The sequence below is a fragment of the Elaeis guineensis genome, chromosome 9 (assembly GCF_000442705.2).
Source record: "Elaeis guineensis isolate ETL-2024a chromosome 9, EG11, whole genome shotgun sequence".
Taxonomy (NCBI): domain Eukaryota; kingdom Viridiplantae; phylum Streptophyta; class Magnoliopsida; order Arecales; family Arecaceae; genus Elaeis; species Elaeis guineensis.
The window spans coordinates 9,576,899-9,593,672 of NC_026001.2; the positions used below are offsets into that span (position 1 = coordinate 9,576,899).

General features: G+C 42.0%; 1 long non-coding RNA gene across 1 annotated transcript in view; it reads left to right on the top strand.

Moving 5' to 3' along the window:
- LOC105051767 (uncharacterized) overlaps nt 1–1,927 on the top strand; it is a 46,263-nt gene extending 44,336 nt beyond the window's left edge. The window contains exon 3 of the long non-coding RNA XR_833265.2: nt 1,848–1,927. This is a non-coding gene — a long non-coding RNA (uncharacterized lncRNA). The remainder of the gene's footprint in view (nt 1–1,847) is intronic.
- Nucleotides 1,928–16,774: the final 14,847 nt, after the last annotated feature.

The following is a 16,774-nucleotide window of genomic DNA, read 5'->3' on the forward strand; positions in this document are numbered from 1 at the left end:
TCTTTTCGAAAAAATTATTGATATTATATCTTATATTATGACATCATGCATGCAGGAAGTCATAATTTTGACTCAGGATGTTATAATATGCTACAAAAATCATAATTTTTTTTTTAAAGTATGAACATTTTCGTCATTCAAATTTTCAAACAAAAAAAATAAAATTATAGGTATTAAATGCATATTAAAAATGTTGGACAAAAATGTCCTTCTATATTATGACATCTGACTATATTATGACATCTGAGCCATATTATGACATCCTGCATATGCAAAGTTATAATTTGATGTAGGATGTCATAATATGCCGTAAGATGTCATAATTTTCTGGACCATATTATGGTATCCTGTGTGCAGAAGTCATAATATGTCAGGATATCATTATTTTTCTTAAAGAGTAGGATATTTTTGTCATTCAAAATTTTTAAATAAAAAAATAGAACTACAGGCATTAAATATGTATTGAAAAAATGCTATAGACCAATCACATATAAAGCGGTATACTCCACGTGCTGGATTTTCTACACTCCGCAGTGCACAAAGAATTCCGCACCTGTACCATACCCACTTTGGGTTGGATAGATGCAGGTTGAATTAGTCAGATAAAGGACTTATTATGTAAATATTATAAAATAATTATGATTTTGAAAAAAAAATATAACGGTTATTTGAATCGGTTAAATGGGACACAGCATTATCATACTCAATCTGAATCCGTTTTAGATATTTTTTTTAGAACTATACCTATCCAAGTTTTAATTGGGTTGTGTAGGTTGGTACTCAATGGATCAGCTAAAATTGCTATTCCTCATCAGTGTTATGATCTTTGATTTCTCTTTCTATGTAAATTTATCCATGTAGTTTGTTATTGAATGATTAAGTTAATTTTCTTTTTGGCTAGGAGATTCTTATTTTATTTTTATTTTTTATTGTGGTGAACTGGTGACATTTTGAGAATATATGTGTGTGATTTCCTTGCTAGGTTTGCTTCCTAATCTTTTGGTATTGTGATATAAGGCCATCATAGCCTAGTATGCTTTCTTCTACTTGCTATAATATGTGATTCTATTACTGTAGAATGCCTTAGGCTGCAATAAAGGCCATGAAAAGCCTCTCGACCAGGTAGTTCCATATTCTGTTACTAATTGTAACACTTCTCCAGTTGATATGGCCAGTTCTATTGTTCTGTAGCAATCTCTTCAAAGTACTTAAAAAACTAGATTCCGTCAGCTTATATCTTTTTCGTGTCACAAAAGAATGACAAGTATGTCTTCTATTTACTTCTTGTCCATGTCAAGAATGTTGGTTTTCCACTATTCAATGCTTCAAGAAATATTACTAGATTTTTTCCTCCAGTGGAGGTTATTAAGATGCTGCAGCAATTATCTTGAATCAGTTCCATGAGACACCATTGTTGTCATGACCCCATTTACAATAAAGTATATTAAATGTCAGTAGGGGAGGTTCATGTGCCTGCACATACTAGTTTTTAGGTTGGACTGTAACCTGACATCAAGGTGAGTGCTCCAACAAGACTGCCGTCCATGCAATCCACTTTGTGTCAAGCTTATAAGCACCCATATCTGATTCTTTATGTCGTACACCACAGTTGCTTTTTTCAAACTATACTTTGAAGTTGGTCCTCTGCTTTGGACAGTCAGTGCCATTATTGCTAGATCAGCCTTCTAGAGAAATTTTTATTGCTGTACTTTGATTTAATTGCAGTTGTGTATCATGCTGCTTGTCCTTGTAGATTGTCGTTTGAATCATACTAGTTTAAGACCACTTTCAATCTATTGTTGGACTTCTTAACTTTTATTTATTTTAATCATTTTAATGAAGTGCAGGCTGGCAAAGGATGCCCTCATGATACTTAAGAAGCGCCTAGGAAGCAAGACCCCCAAAATAAAACTTCGGACACGTTTTGTGAGCGCATGAAACTTTTTTCTCCCGCAATTAAGAAATTTTTTTATTTTTGCAATTTGATTTTGTAAGATTCTTATAATTTTATAATTGCTCGTCATAGTTTCCTATTACATTTCTTTGAGTTTTGTTTCTAGCGATATTATTGGTGGGGAACACAATTTTCTAATAGGCTGCATCCACCTATTTTTATTTTTTCGTAAGCAAAAACCCTACATCTAATCATCTATACATGACTTATGCACTGCATCCTTTTTTTATTGAAAATTGGAAGTTAGGATTAGCAAATAGTGCTGCGAAAATTCTTTGGCAGATAAGAATTTTAGTCATTGTTATAAATTTATGTCTTGCCCAAATCTTATCAAGCAGCTGAGGAAAAATTATCGATTACATTTTTTCTGAACAAATGGAAAAAGAGATCCAAAAGACTGATCCTATGTAGATAAGTCTTGCTGGTTATGAACTCAGGCTGAACTTTTATACAAATAATTTATTTAGATTCTATTAGGATTTTTATACTAATATCTTTCCACTAGCTCTGCATCTTGACAAATTTTCTTCAGGTCTTAGAGACTCTAAGCAAAAATTGTGGGGAGTATGTTCACCAACAAATTGTTGGGCGGGATATCTTGAATGAAATGGTGAAACTAGTGAAGAAAAAAAATAAATACTTCTCCTCATTGCACACCTTATATGTTATGCTTTACATTGTTGCATGTACTTTGAAATGTGATTGTGATATGCTGGCTTCTGCAACTTATTTATGCGGCCAGACTTGAATGTGAGGGAGAAGATATTGATTCTAGTAGATACATCGCAAGATGCTTTTGAAGGAGCAGGAGGAAAATACCCCCAATATCATGCTTCATACCAAGAACTAAGCGTATGCTTTTAAACCGTCATCCTTTAACCTCCCTCTCCATCTCTCTCTCAGTGCGCGCGCGCATTCTCCTGGTTCATGTTTCATGCCCAGACCTACCTACTAAGCTTCTGGTTTATCCAATATTTAACCAATGAAACATAAGAGTTTTGGCCTTGAATTTACCTTATAACCACTTCATTTTTAAATAAAGTCCTTATAAATTACGATCAGCATGTGATATGTGCATGTAGTTTGTGTCCTGATCATTTGCACAGCGTTTTAATTTGCTGTTTGCTTTGTCTTTTTTGAGAAAATTGTTGTTTGGTCTGTGTGCATGAAGGTTTATGTGCTTATATTTTCTCCATGGGACTAGATATTGGTTTCAGTCTTCACTTGCTCATTGTGAGCTTACCATCCCAGCCATATCATAGTGATGATGTGCATGAGAAGCCTGTTTTGTAAAGTTTATTTTTCATCATCACATAGGAGAAAGAAATTCGATTGGTCTAGCAGATTTGCATGCAAATGTATATTGTTGTTTAAAGGCAAGTGAAAGTATAGTTTGGATTTGATAGATACAAGCAAAGTTAAGTGTAGAGACAGGGAATGTCACAAAGGACTATTTGTGCTTTTGTGGTCCTAGATGCGACTTTGCAAGAAAGAGAGAGTTGGTCTCACTCCAGGTCTATATCCGGTGTTCATCCAGCAGTCATGCTGCTTCTCTGTTAATATAGTTAGATTGGTGAAGTAAATAATTGGATGTCCTTCTGGGAAATACTTGTATAACTACTTTGCATTCATATCCGATTCTGGCTTTTCAGTTAAAGAAAGCATATTGGTAAGCAAAGAACCTTGACTTCCTAAACCAACCATCCTCAAGAGGAACGATAATTGCTTTCAACAGAGATGATCTTACACTGATGCTATTTTATTCAAAAACAAGTATGCATGGAATTTTTTTTATCTGTTTGTTTCTATCTACTCAAATGTTATAAATTGATGTATCATCTCAAACAACCTAAAATATAATCCACGTCGGCTATTGTACCGCTTTGTTTATGGATAATTTTCAAGAAGTATTCCTTAGACGCTTTGGTTAGTTCAGTTAGTTCAGTATCATCCTACATATGCATAAATCCTTTTGCAATATTGCGATTAAAAAATTACCAGTGAACATGCTACTGTAAGATCTCCCATTAAATCTATTAAGTGAACCATGACAGAGATACAAAGATTATGTTGGCTACAATCAAACAGGCATGTTAGCATAAATTCAGTGGTTCCTTCTACAAATGACAAGATATTCTGACCCTAATATTAAAAAAAAAAAAAGAAAGAAAAGAACTTTTCTTCTCATATAAATGCCTGAAATCCTTTTCCTGATTTTATTCAGACAATGAAAATCTGTGATTCTTATAAATCTCTAGAAAATTCTAAAAAGAATACATCATTGAAGATGCCTGAGTTGCTCTGATTACCATTTTAGATGTCTTCAGTACTTCCAAATCCAAACTATTTCTCCCTTGAACTTCTCATCTCCAAAAGTTTGCTTCATGCCTTATATGTACTGCTGAGATGCTTTGCTTTATGACTAGAATTATCCAGTGGTTTATAATGGATCATCAACAATGACAATGTAGAAGCTTTTCTTATTATTCTGACAGGCTGCTGGATTAGAACTTGCACCACATACAGAAAATACTGCACCGTTATTTACCCTTCCACTGACTTGCCTTGTAATGCATCAACCTACTGAATCAACATACGAAGATGCAGCTATGCAGGCCACTCTTCAGTCTGATGATGGTCCTGCTCTTAAGTACTCATTCTATTTACTGTAAACTGCCACTACTTTTGAGTGTTAAAAAAAATTATATGCAAATGATTCAAGAATTGGGTAGCTATAAAATGATGTAGGATCAGATTTTATAATGGGATATGACTGTGTTGTTAGGAGGGATCTAGTTGTAATTCAAATAGGGGCTTAGATTGGACCAGGTTGCGGATCGAACCACAGATCATGAGATTTTTTTCTGTTAGGATTTGACGCTTCAAGATTCAGCCCACATTGAGCCCACAGCGAGGTTCGCGATGAAAAACGGAGTCCAAAGAGACCAAGATCACCTCAAACAGAGCTCGGATGGAGGAGATACGAGCTTTTGAAGTCGGCATGAGATCTGAGGCGACGGAGGACCGCCGGCGGTCGGCGGTAGGCAGCCGGAACAGCGCCAGCCGCGGCGGTGCGCGGCCCAAGCGGGGGCCAACGCACGGGATGTGCGACCCAGGTGCGCGGCTCGGGCGGGCGGGCGGCCCAGCCGAGCGCGCGGCCCAGCCCGTGCGCGGGCCCGCGCACGAGAGCAGCCCAGGCCCGCGCGCGCGGGCCGGCCCAGACCCAAGCGCCTTGCCTGGGCCTGTACCCCGATCCACCGTGGATCGGGCGGTCCATGGCGGACCGCGTGGGCATTTTTCATGCGTTTCTCGCGGTCCACGGTACTATTCCGTGGACCGCTCGCGATCGGACGGCCCAGGGAGTTTTCAATCTTGATCCGACGGTCCAAAGGCTTGATTTAGGCTGATTAAGGAGTCTTAAACCTTATCTAATTAGGTTTAAGTCTTTTAAAAGGCCTGTACACAGGAACAGTGGCTATGGTTTTAGTTTTCTCCTGTGGATGCGTCGTACGTAACCCGAAGAAGAGAGAGAGGGTTGTGACGCTGAGAAGAGAAGCAAGAACAAGACTCTGGAGAGGCTTTTGGATAGCAGACGCCAGGTACTTCAGGGGTTCAGAGGGTCTTCCAAGAGAGAGAGAGCTTTTGAGAGAGAAACTTCTAGTGAGAGAGAATTGAGTGTACAAGGGTTGAGGGTGAGATCTCCTCTTGTAAAATTTTTTTTCATAGTGAAGTTTGCATGCCCCATAGAGGTGAGCTTTTTTTTTGACTGATCCACGTATTTTGATTGTTTTTGTTTTGTTTCTTCTTTCTTCCTGCTGCATCGTGTGGTACTGAAAAGGTCTTGGAAGGTGATGTCCTAGCCAGACATCCACCCAACAAGTGGTATCAGAGCAAGGCGGTACAAGGATGCAGATTGCAGTGGTGGTGAGAAAGACTGAAGATGGAGATCAACAAGTTTGATGGTAAGAGCAATTTCTCCTTGTGGTGGGCAACGGTGAAGGACGTGCTCATCCAACAGGGATTGATCGATGCTCTCTTGTGTGATGAGAAGCTGACCACCATAGAGGTGTGAGATTGAAAACGGCTACAAATACAGGCGGTGAGTACCATCCGCATGTACCTGACGAATGAGGTGGTGATCCATGTACTGAGTGAGACTTCTCCGATGGTGCTGTGGCCGAAGCTCGAGGAGTTGTACATGGCAAAGTCTCTCACCAATACTCTTTTTCTCTGGAGGTAATTCTATCAACTACGGATGATTGAGGGACAGAACGTACAGGAGCATCTGAGCCACTTCCAGAAGATCCTCACCGACCTCCTCAGCGTTGGTGAGAATGTTGAAGAGAAGATCAGGGCGCTGGTTTTGCTAGCGTCGCTTCTCCCTTCGTACGAGTCCTTGGTGACTGTTTTTCTAGTAGGGAAGAGCACCATCGAGATGGACGAGGTCATCGCGGTGATACTCTAGAATGAAGTTCTCAGGAGGGAGAACCCAGCTTCGAGCTCAGGTGGTGGTAGCTCAGCTTTAGTGGCTTCTGGAGGAGCAGGAGGCGGTAGATGGAGCGACAGAAGATCGCAACGAGGGCGGTCCAAGTCCAGGAGGGACTTGAGCAAAATCAGGTGTTACCGGTGTGAGGAGTTGGGGCATCTAGCTAGAGATTGCCCTCAACTTAAAAATCGGACGGTGGCTGCTGTAGCGACGGTCGACAGCGATTCAGATGGAGATGTCTTGGAGATATCTGACGAGGTATCTACTTCTTTCCAGCAGTGGATATTAGATTCTGCATGTCCCTATCATGTATATTGCAGAGAGGAGCAATTTGACTCTCTGGAGAATAGTGAGGGCACTGTATATCTGCCGGATGGATCGAGCTGTGCGATCAGAAGCATCGGGACGGTCAATTGGAGGACACATGACGGTGCAGTGAGGAGATTGGAGGAGGTTAGATACATATGCAATTTCAGGTGGAATCTTATCTCACTTAGCAGACTGGATTCGAGAGGCTACAGGATGGTAGTTGGTGGAGAAATCCTGAGGGTGCTATGCGGTAATAGGATTATGCTGGAGGAAAAGAAGGGGAGCAGAAGATATTATTACCTGACAGGGAGTCTAGTGCGAGGTTGAGCTTCGGGAGCCAGACGGAGTCTAGAGCGAGATGGAGCTCTAAGAGGCGGATTGGGTACGAGATAGGAGACTCGAGAGGACGAGAGGCGACGTCGCAAGGTGAGATTCCTATTGCTGCATGACGATGCCCCGAGAAGGTCTCAGATCAGGAGGAGCACAGCATACGACGGAGATGAGATCGAGCAGCTTGGCTTGACTTCCATGTTTGTCCATCCATGATCAGCAAGCGATTGTCCCAAGGTATGGGGGTGAGGAGATCCAGAAGCTCTCGAAGTTTAGAGGAGGCCGAATATCGATTCGAGATGGAGATTGTTAGGATTTGATACCTCGAGATTGAGCTCACAATGAGATTTATGATGAAAAATGGAGTCCAACGAGATCAAGATTACCCAAAACGGAGCTCGAATGGAGATACGAGCTTTTGAAATCGATACGAGATCCGAGACGATGGAGGACCGCCAACGGCCGGTGGAGCGACGGCGGCGTAGCCGCAGGCGGCGACGCGCGGCCCAGGCTGGTCCAACGCATGTTAATGCAACCCAGGCCGGCGGACGGCCTGGGCTGGCGGCCCGTGCGGCCCAGCCGGTGCGCGGGCCGGCCCAGGCCCAGGCATCTTGCGTGGGCCTGTACCCCGATCCACCATGGATCGGACGGTCCATGGCGGATTGCGTGGGTATTTTTCATGTATTTTTCACGGTCCACGATACTATTCTATGGATCGATCACGATTGGACGGCCCAGGGAGTTTCCGATCTTGATCCGACGGTCCAGAGGCTTGATTTGGGCTGATTAAGGAGTCTTAAACCTAATCTAATTGGGTTTAAGCTCTTTAAAAGGCCTGTACACAGGAACAGTGGCTGTGGTTTTGGTTTTCTCCCGTGGATGCACCGTACGTAACCCGAAGAAGAGAGAGAGGGTTGTGATGCTGAGAAGAGAAGCAAGAGTAGGGCTCTAGAGAGGCTTTTGGATAGCGAACATCAGGTACTTCAGGGGTTCAGAGGGTCTTCCAAGAGAGAGAGAGAACTTTTGAGAGAAAAATTTTTAGTGAGAGAGAATTGGGTGTACAAGGGTTGGGAGTGAGATCTCCTTTTGTAAAATTTCTTTTTCATAGTGAAGTTTGCATGTCTCGTGGAGGCGAGCCCTTTTTTGGCTGATCCATGTATTTTGATTGTTTTTGTTTTGTTTCTTCTTTCTTCCTGCTGCATCGCATGGTACTGAAAAAGTCTTGGAAGGTGGTGTCTTGGCCAGACATCTACCCAATATTTTTCATCTCTTCTAAAAACTTTAAGAATGTAAAAGAAACGTTAAAAAAGTGAGTCAATTATGAAGTATAGATGAATGGTGAAAAAAAGACAATACATATAAAAATTCTGTATTCACTATCATAAGTCCATATATATCATATTTAATGAAGTAAACATCATATCCAGTTCTTCAAGATGTTTATGCATTATTTATCAGCTTAATTTTCCTTTTTGGTAATGTTAATTGTGTCTTGAATCAATTAATGCCCAAACCCATGTAATAAATATAGAAGATCTTGCAAAGATTTCAAATGAATGGTGGCCAAGTATTTAACTCATGTGACAAATGTGAAATATACAAAAGATTTGATAAGATCTTTGGATAGATATGATAAGGATATGCATAGATATGATATGATTTTGGAAGATCCTTGCAAGATATAATATGGATGCTATATAAAAGCTACATTGTATAGCATTTGAGGCAAGCAAGCAAAATAATTGTGAGATTGTAAGAGTAAATGAGAATTGGGTGTATTTGGGCAAAAGATTTGAGAAATTTTGAGTATTTTGTAATATCTTTATTTTGTGAAAATTTTTTTGATCATCTTCATCCGTGGATGTAGGCTTAAAAGCTGAGCCACATAAATTCTTGTGTCTCATTATTTTTTTATCTTTATTTGTTGTCCATTAGTTTATTTTATTTTCATGCCTAAACAAGGTTTGGATCCAGTGTTATTCCCAACAAAATGGTATCAGAGCTATTATAGCTAATTCTTGTTTGAATTTTACGATGGCAACAACAAAATTTAATATTGAGAAATTTGATCGCAATATGAGTTTCACTATGTGGCAAGTCAAGATACGCGCAATCTTGACTCAGAATGGTCTACATCAGGCATTACTGGATGCAGACAAATTACCCAGCACTATGGATGAGGCGAAGAAGGAGGAGATGGATGATAAACTCCTTGCTTCCATTCAGTTATGCTTGTCAAATGAAGTCTTACGAGAAGCCATGCAAGAGAAGATTGCCAAAGATTTGTGGGACAAGTTTGAATATTTATATATTACAAAGAATCTCACCACCAAGTTGGTAGCAAAGCACCGTCTGTACGTACTCAGCATGGCCGAAGGTGCGTCTGTTAAATCTTATATTGATGATTTCTCCACCATCTTTATGGATCTATAAAATATGAAGATTTCTTATGATGATGAAGATCAAGCTCTTATGCTACTTCATTCACTATCTCCATCCCACAAGCACTTTAGAGATACTCTAAGTTACAGTCGGCCAACTCTAAAGTTAGAGGATGTTAAAGCAGCTCTATTTTCAAAAGAGCTTATTAATAAGGAGCTTAGCACGAGTAGAAATGACAACCCGGTAGAAGGTCTATTCATCAGAAGAAAGTCTACAGATAGAAGCTCTACTAGCAGTCAAAAACCAAGGTCTAGATCAAAGTTTAGACACAAAAATTTGACTTGTAATTATTGCAAAAAAAAGAGGCACATCAAAGTAGAATGCTTTAAGTTGAAAAACAAGTGGTAGAATAGAGATCAGAAGAAGGACGAACCCGCTAAAGTCAGTTTTGTGCAGAATTAAGAGCAATGTGATATTCTCTTGGTTAGTAATGATGGATCCAGAACAAAAAATGAATGAATTCTGGAAACGACTTGCTCATTCCATATGTATCCCAATAGGGACTGTTTCTCCACATATGAATCTGTAAATGGTGGAGTTGTATTGATGGGCAACAATCATGCTTGCAAAGTTGCAGGAGTGGGCACAGTAAAATCAAGATGCACGGTGGAGTAGTCAGAACCTTGACTAATGTTCGGCATATTTCAGACTTAAAGAGAAATCTCATCTCTTTGAGTACTCTAGATATGAATGGCTACAGATATACTGATGGAGGTGGAGTTTTGAAGGTTGTCAAAGGCTCTTTAGTTGTGATGAAAGCTGAAAAGTTGGGTAAACTATATATGCTGCAAGACTCTACAGTTACAGGTGCAGCAGTCGTGTCTGTATTTTTCATGTCAGACTCAAATATCACTAGATTATGGCACATGAGGCTGGGACATATGAGTGAGAAAGGCTTAACGGTGTTAAACAGAAGAGGTCTTCTTCGTGATCAGAGTACATCAAAATTAGACTTCTGTGAGCATTGTATTTTTGAAAAATAGAAAAGAGTCAGTTTTAGTATGGTAGTTCATAAAACTAAAAGTACTCTGGACTATATTCATTCAGATCTTTCGGGGCCTACACGTATCCCGTCAAAAGATGGTGTCTGGTATATGTTTACCTTCATTGATGACTATTCCAGAAAGATATGGATCTATTTTCTGAAGCATAAAAATGATGTATTTACCATCTTTAAGCAATGAAAGGCCTCAGTTGAGAAGCAGACTGGAAGAAAAGTCAGACGACTCAGGACAGACAATAGCTTAAAATTCTGTGAAGGTAATTTCAATGAATTTTATAAAATTAAGGGCATTGTTTGTCACCTTACAATCAGAGGCACACCACAGCAGAATGGTGTAGCAGAGCGTATGAATATAATGCTTTTAGAGAAAATTCACTGCATGTTATCAAATTCTAGCCTATCTAAAGACTTCTGGGCAAAAGAAGCTTCTACAGCTTGTTATTTAGTAAATCGTTCTCCATCCACGGCAATTGAATTAAAGACTCCAAAGGAGGTATGATCTGATAAACCTGCTGAATATTCTGATTTAAGAGTATTTGGGTGTCCTGCTTATGCACATGTTAATGATGGTAAGTTAGAACCTAGATCTAAAAGGTGCATATTTGTTGGTTATCCTTTTGGTGCAAAAAGATACAGGTTATGGTGCCCTAATCCTAAGTCTCCAAAATTGATAATTAGCAGAGATATTATATTTGATAAATCTACTATGTTACACTAGAGAAAGGTGATTCCTGTTTCTTCTTATGCAGGTGTTGACTGTTGAGAGTACTTCTAAGCAGATGGAGTTCGAGGTGGAGAATGTATCCCCTCTCCAAAGTCCAGTTCAGATGCTTGCCTCTACTGAAGTAGAGGAAACACCACATGTTGAGGAGGAAGAATATTTCATTGCTAAATATAAGACACCAAGAAAGAAGATGAGACCTGTAAGATTTGAAGATTATGTCTCATTTGCATTAGCTGTGGCAGAAGAAACAAATACTATTGATGAGCCTTCAACATATTTAGAGGCTGTCTCCTATGTTGATTCAGGTAAGTGATTAGTAGCTATACAGGAAGAGGTAAAATCTCTTTAGAAGAACAAAACTTGAGAATTGGTCAAACCACCAAAAGATAAGAAAATTGTTAGTTGAAGGCACTCCCAGTATTAAAGATATTAGATATAAGGCACGATTGGTTGCTAAGGGCAATAGTCAAGTTCATAGAATTGACTTTAATGATATTTTCTCACTCGTTGTTAAACATAGCTCTATTCATGTCTTGCTTGCATTAGTTGCTATGCATGATCTAGAATTAGAGCAACTAGATATTAAAACTGCCTTCTTACATGGTGAACTTGAAGAGAAACTTTACATGCAACAACCTAAGGATTTTGAAATCAAAGATAAAGAAGACCATGTTTGTTTGTTGAAAAAAATATTGTATGGTTTGAAACAGTCTCCCAGATAGTGGTATAAGCGGTTTGATTCTTTCATGATTAGATATGGCTATTCTAGGAGCTATAATATGATAGCTATATTTATTACAGAAAACTTGATGATGGCTCATTCATTTATCTGTTGCTTTATGTTGATGATATGTTTATTGTTGCTAAAGATATATCTGAAATTAACAAATTGAAATCAGAGTTGAGTAGTGAATTTGAAATGAAAGATTTGGGAGAAACTAAGAAAATTTTGGGTACGAAAATTCAGAGAAATAGAACTGCAGGTAAATTGTATCTAACTCAGAAGAATTTTATTGAGAAAATTTTAGAGTATTTTGGTATAAAAAGTGCCAAATCTGTAAGTACTCTACTTGCTGTTCATTTTAGACTTTCAGCTGCATTGTCACCACAGTCAAATAAAAAAATTCAATATATGTCACATGTTTCCTACTCTAATATAGTTGATAGTATCGTGTATGCTATAGTTTATACTCGTCTTGATATTTCACATACAGTTAATGTTATCAGTAGATATATATCCAATCCGAGAAAAGAACACTGGTAGGCAGTAAAATGGATTTTGAGATATTTGCGCAGTACTACTAATGCATATTTGGAATTTGGAAGGATGAAAGACAATATAGTTGGTTATGTTGACTATGGTTATACAGGTGATCTTGACAAAAGGAGATCTATTACGGGGTGTGTGTTCACTCTCAATGATTGTGCTATCAATTGGAAAGCTACTTTACAGTCTACGATTGTATTATCTATTATTTAAGCAGAGTATATGGTAGTAACTGAGGCTATAAAGGAAGCTATTTGGCTGAGAGATTTATTTGGTGAACTTAGCTCCAATCAATAAGTGACTGTCATCCATTGTGATGGTCAAAGTGCTATCCATTTGACAAAGGATCAGATGTTTCATGAAAGGATGAAGCACATTGATGTAAAGTACCATTTTATCTGTGATATTATTTTTAAAGAAAAATTATTCTGAAGAAAATTAGTACTACAAATAATCCAGTTGATATGATGACTAAATCTCTCACAGTGAACAAGTTCAGGCATTGCTTGGATTTGGTTAGTATTTATCAAAGTTGAGATTTGCCTTTAGGGGCATTTTGAAGAAGATGATTGAAGAATTTTTCAATGGCAGTTAATCAATTCAAGCCAAGGTAGAGATTTGTTAATTGTGTCTTGAATCAATTAATGTCCAAACCCATGTGATAAATATGGAAGATCTTGCAAAGATTTCAAATAAATGGTAGCCAAGCATTTAATCCACATGACAAATATGGGATATGCAAAAGATTTGATAAAATCTTTGGATAGATATGATAAGGATATGTATAGATATAATATGATCTTATAAGATCCTTGCAAGATATGATATGGATGCTATGTAAAGGCCACATTGTGTGGCGTTTGAGGTAAACAAGCAAAATGAGTGTGAGCTTGTGAGAGTAAATGAGAATTGAGTGTATTTGGGCAAAGAGTTTAAGAGAATTTTGAGTATTTGGTAGTATCTCCATTTTGTGAATATTTCTTTGATCATCTTCGCTCGTGGATGTAGGCTTAAAAGCTGAACAACGTAAATTCTTATGTCTCATTATATATCTATCTTTATTTATTGTCTATTAATTTATTTTATTTTCACGCCCAAACAAGATCTAGATCTAGGGTTATTCCCAACAAGTAAAATATTTTAGAGAGAAAAAGGAATTAGGTTTCAACACATGGTTGGAAACTGTTGGGATATAACGACCCATCCTCGATGCCGACTCACCGATGGGTCACGATGCCGACCCATTCTCGATGTCGACTCACCGACGGGTCACGATGCCGACCCATCCACGAGGATGGACCGACCGACTTTGCCCGTCTGACGACGGGCGACACCAACGGTAACTACTAATAATGCCCGGCTGAAACGTGTCGGTCTAACAGGCCAACACTGCCTCCGATCGTCTGAAAGCCGATCTCCCATCGCCGACCCCCTGTCGGGTGGGACATCACCGACTCACTGTCGGTTTGGACAACTGACGTCCGACCTCTACAGGCCCTTCTAGACGCCGAACAAGCGGCATGGGCCGCAGTCCTATCAAGGACATGCCGTGCAACCGCTAGGGGACGTTGTCCTGCCAGGAGCCTGGGGCGCTGTCCTGCCAAGGACGCGAATTAATTCCTACGATCTGTCAGCTCGTCAACGACGTGACAACCCCGACGATTTCATAACTCTTCAGTTGTCTACATCACCGACGGTGGGACCATACCATCTCTTGCTATAAATCGGGGAAGGCAACAGTGCTGAAGAGGTCTTTTTCGAAACCCTTGAACCCTTCCTCTCTAGCCCTCTGGCTCTCACCCTCACTCGTTGAGCTCCTTGATCCTTGTCTACTGTTGCCTAGTCTCCTCTCTGACTTGACCGTCGGAGGGTCCCCGCCGGAGTCACCTCCGGTCAGTACGAACTTCTTTTGCAGGCGCTCATTCCCGGCGACCAGGCGACGAGGGGATTGGCCGCAACAGGTTTGGCGCGCCAGGAAGGGGGCTGGAGGCGATCAACAGCACCAGGGATTGTAACCCCCACGAAACTCGAAACATCTCCCAAGATGACAAGGACAAGAGCTCAACGGTCGAGGGTCATCGGATCGGTGAGGCGCTCTTCCCGCCAGGAAGAGGCCTCTTCTCCACCCTCCATGGCGGAACCTGGCTCTCCGCATCCCGCGGTGACCACGGAGGCACAGATTGCGGCGATCGTGCGGCAGATGACCGTGCTGACAGACGCGGTCAAGAGCCTTCAGCAACAACCAATCCGGTTGCTGCCCTCGTCCGTCGAGCAACCGACGGCACGTCCGATACCCTCCAGGAGCAGCCGCCGACGCCCACGTCGGTCTCCGTTGCCTTCTCAGGAGCACCTGCCACAGCGCTCCCACCGAGAGGAGGAGGGGCGGCCGCGGTGTGACGCCCATCGGTCTCGACGGCCATCTCCCTCCCAGCTGGAATGAGCGAGGAAGGAGAAGCGGCTGCGAACACCGTCCGCCTCTCTCTCGGACTCATCAGGAGACTCCACCCCCGGGGTCTCTCAGCACCGACGGATCGACGACTATGAACGCATGTTCGAAAAAATCGACCGTCGGCTTGTCCAGCTGCAGGTGGACGGACAGAAGTCCTCGAACGACATCGACTTTCAGACCGCCCAACCTCTCTCCCGACTCATTCTCGATGAACCGATCCTCAATCGATTCAAGATGCCGCATGTGGAGCCTTACGATGGCTCCATCGACCCGATTGACCACCTGGAGAGCTACAAAGCTCTCATGACGATTCAAGGGGCGACCGACGCTCTTCTTTGCATCGGCTTCCCCGCCACACTTCGCAAAGCTGCCTGGGCCTGGTACTCTGGCCTTCGTCCGAAAAGTATCCACTCCTTTGGACAGCTCGAGCATTCCTTCGTGCCCCACTTCAGCACCAGCCGGAAGCCACCATGAACTTCGGACAGCCTTTTCTCCCTCAAATAGGGAGAAAACGAGACGCTCCGACACTTCGTGATGTGATTCAACGTGGCCACGCTTAAGGTTCGGGATCTCAACGAAGACATGGCCATTTCGGCCATGAAGCGGGGGCTGAGGGCATCCCGATTTACTTACTCCTTGGACAAGACCCTCCCGCGAACGTATGCCGAACTGCTGGAGCGCGCGTACAAGTACATGCGCGCAGATGAAGGAGCTTCCGACCGGCGCCTGACTGAGTCCAAGGGCCCGAAGGAGAAGCGAAGGAAGGGTCGGGACCCTGCCGAGCCTAGCAGGCCCCCGACCGACAGTCGGGTCTTACCCCCGCGACGAAACCAGAGGTCGCCTCGACGGCGGAGTCCAAGGCCGACACATCCCAGGTACGACTCCTATACTCCTCTCTCTGCTCCTCATGCGCAGATTTTGATGGAGATCGAAGGGGAAGAATACCTGCGACGGTCTCTGCCTCTGAAGGCAAAGGGCCTCGACCGACGAAAGTACTGCCGATTTCATCAGGGCCACGGCCACAATACCGAGCAATGCATCCAACTTAAGGATGAGATTGAAGCCCTCATACGTCGGGGATATCTCGACAAGTTCCGAAGGAATCCGCCGACCCGATCCGTTGCCGACCAACGACCCCAGCCGATTGAAGAAGCAATGAATAACCAACCTACGACCGGGGTCATCAACATGATTTCCAAACGATTGGGCCCGGGGACGTCTGCTGGGGGGGAGCCGACGAAGAAGCTACGCCTGGACGATGTAATCACTTTTACAGATGAAGATGTTCGGGGCATGCAAACTTCCCACGACGACGCTGTTGTTGTCTCGATGACAATAGCAAATTACGATGTAAAAAGAATCTTTGTAGATAATGGAAGTTCAACGAATGTTTTGTTTTACTCGATCTTCTCCCGGATGCGACTGTTGACCGATCGACTCAAAAAAGTCTCTACACCCCTGATAGGCTTTGCTGGAGATGCTGTCACGGTGGAAGGCGAAGTTACTTTGCCCGTGACGGCTGGAACCGAACCACGACAGAGCACAGTCCACTTGATCTTTGCGGTCGTCCAAGGTGCCTTCGGCCTACAATGCCATACTTGGAAGGCCCGGACTAAACGCCCTCAAGGCGATAGTTTCGACGTATCATCTTCTGGTTCGGTTTCCGACCAAAAATGGAATCGGAGAGATGCGCGATGATCAGCAACTCGCTCGGCGATGCTTTCAGATCTCTGCTCAAAGCGACGAATCGAAGGGCCCCCTGACGGTCGACAAGCTGGACCAACGGGAAGAAGAAGAACGGGATGAACCG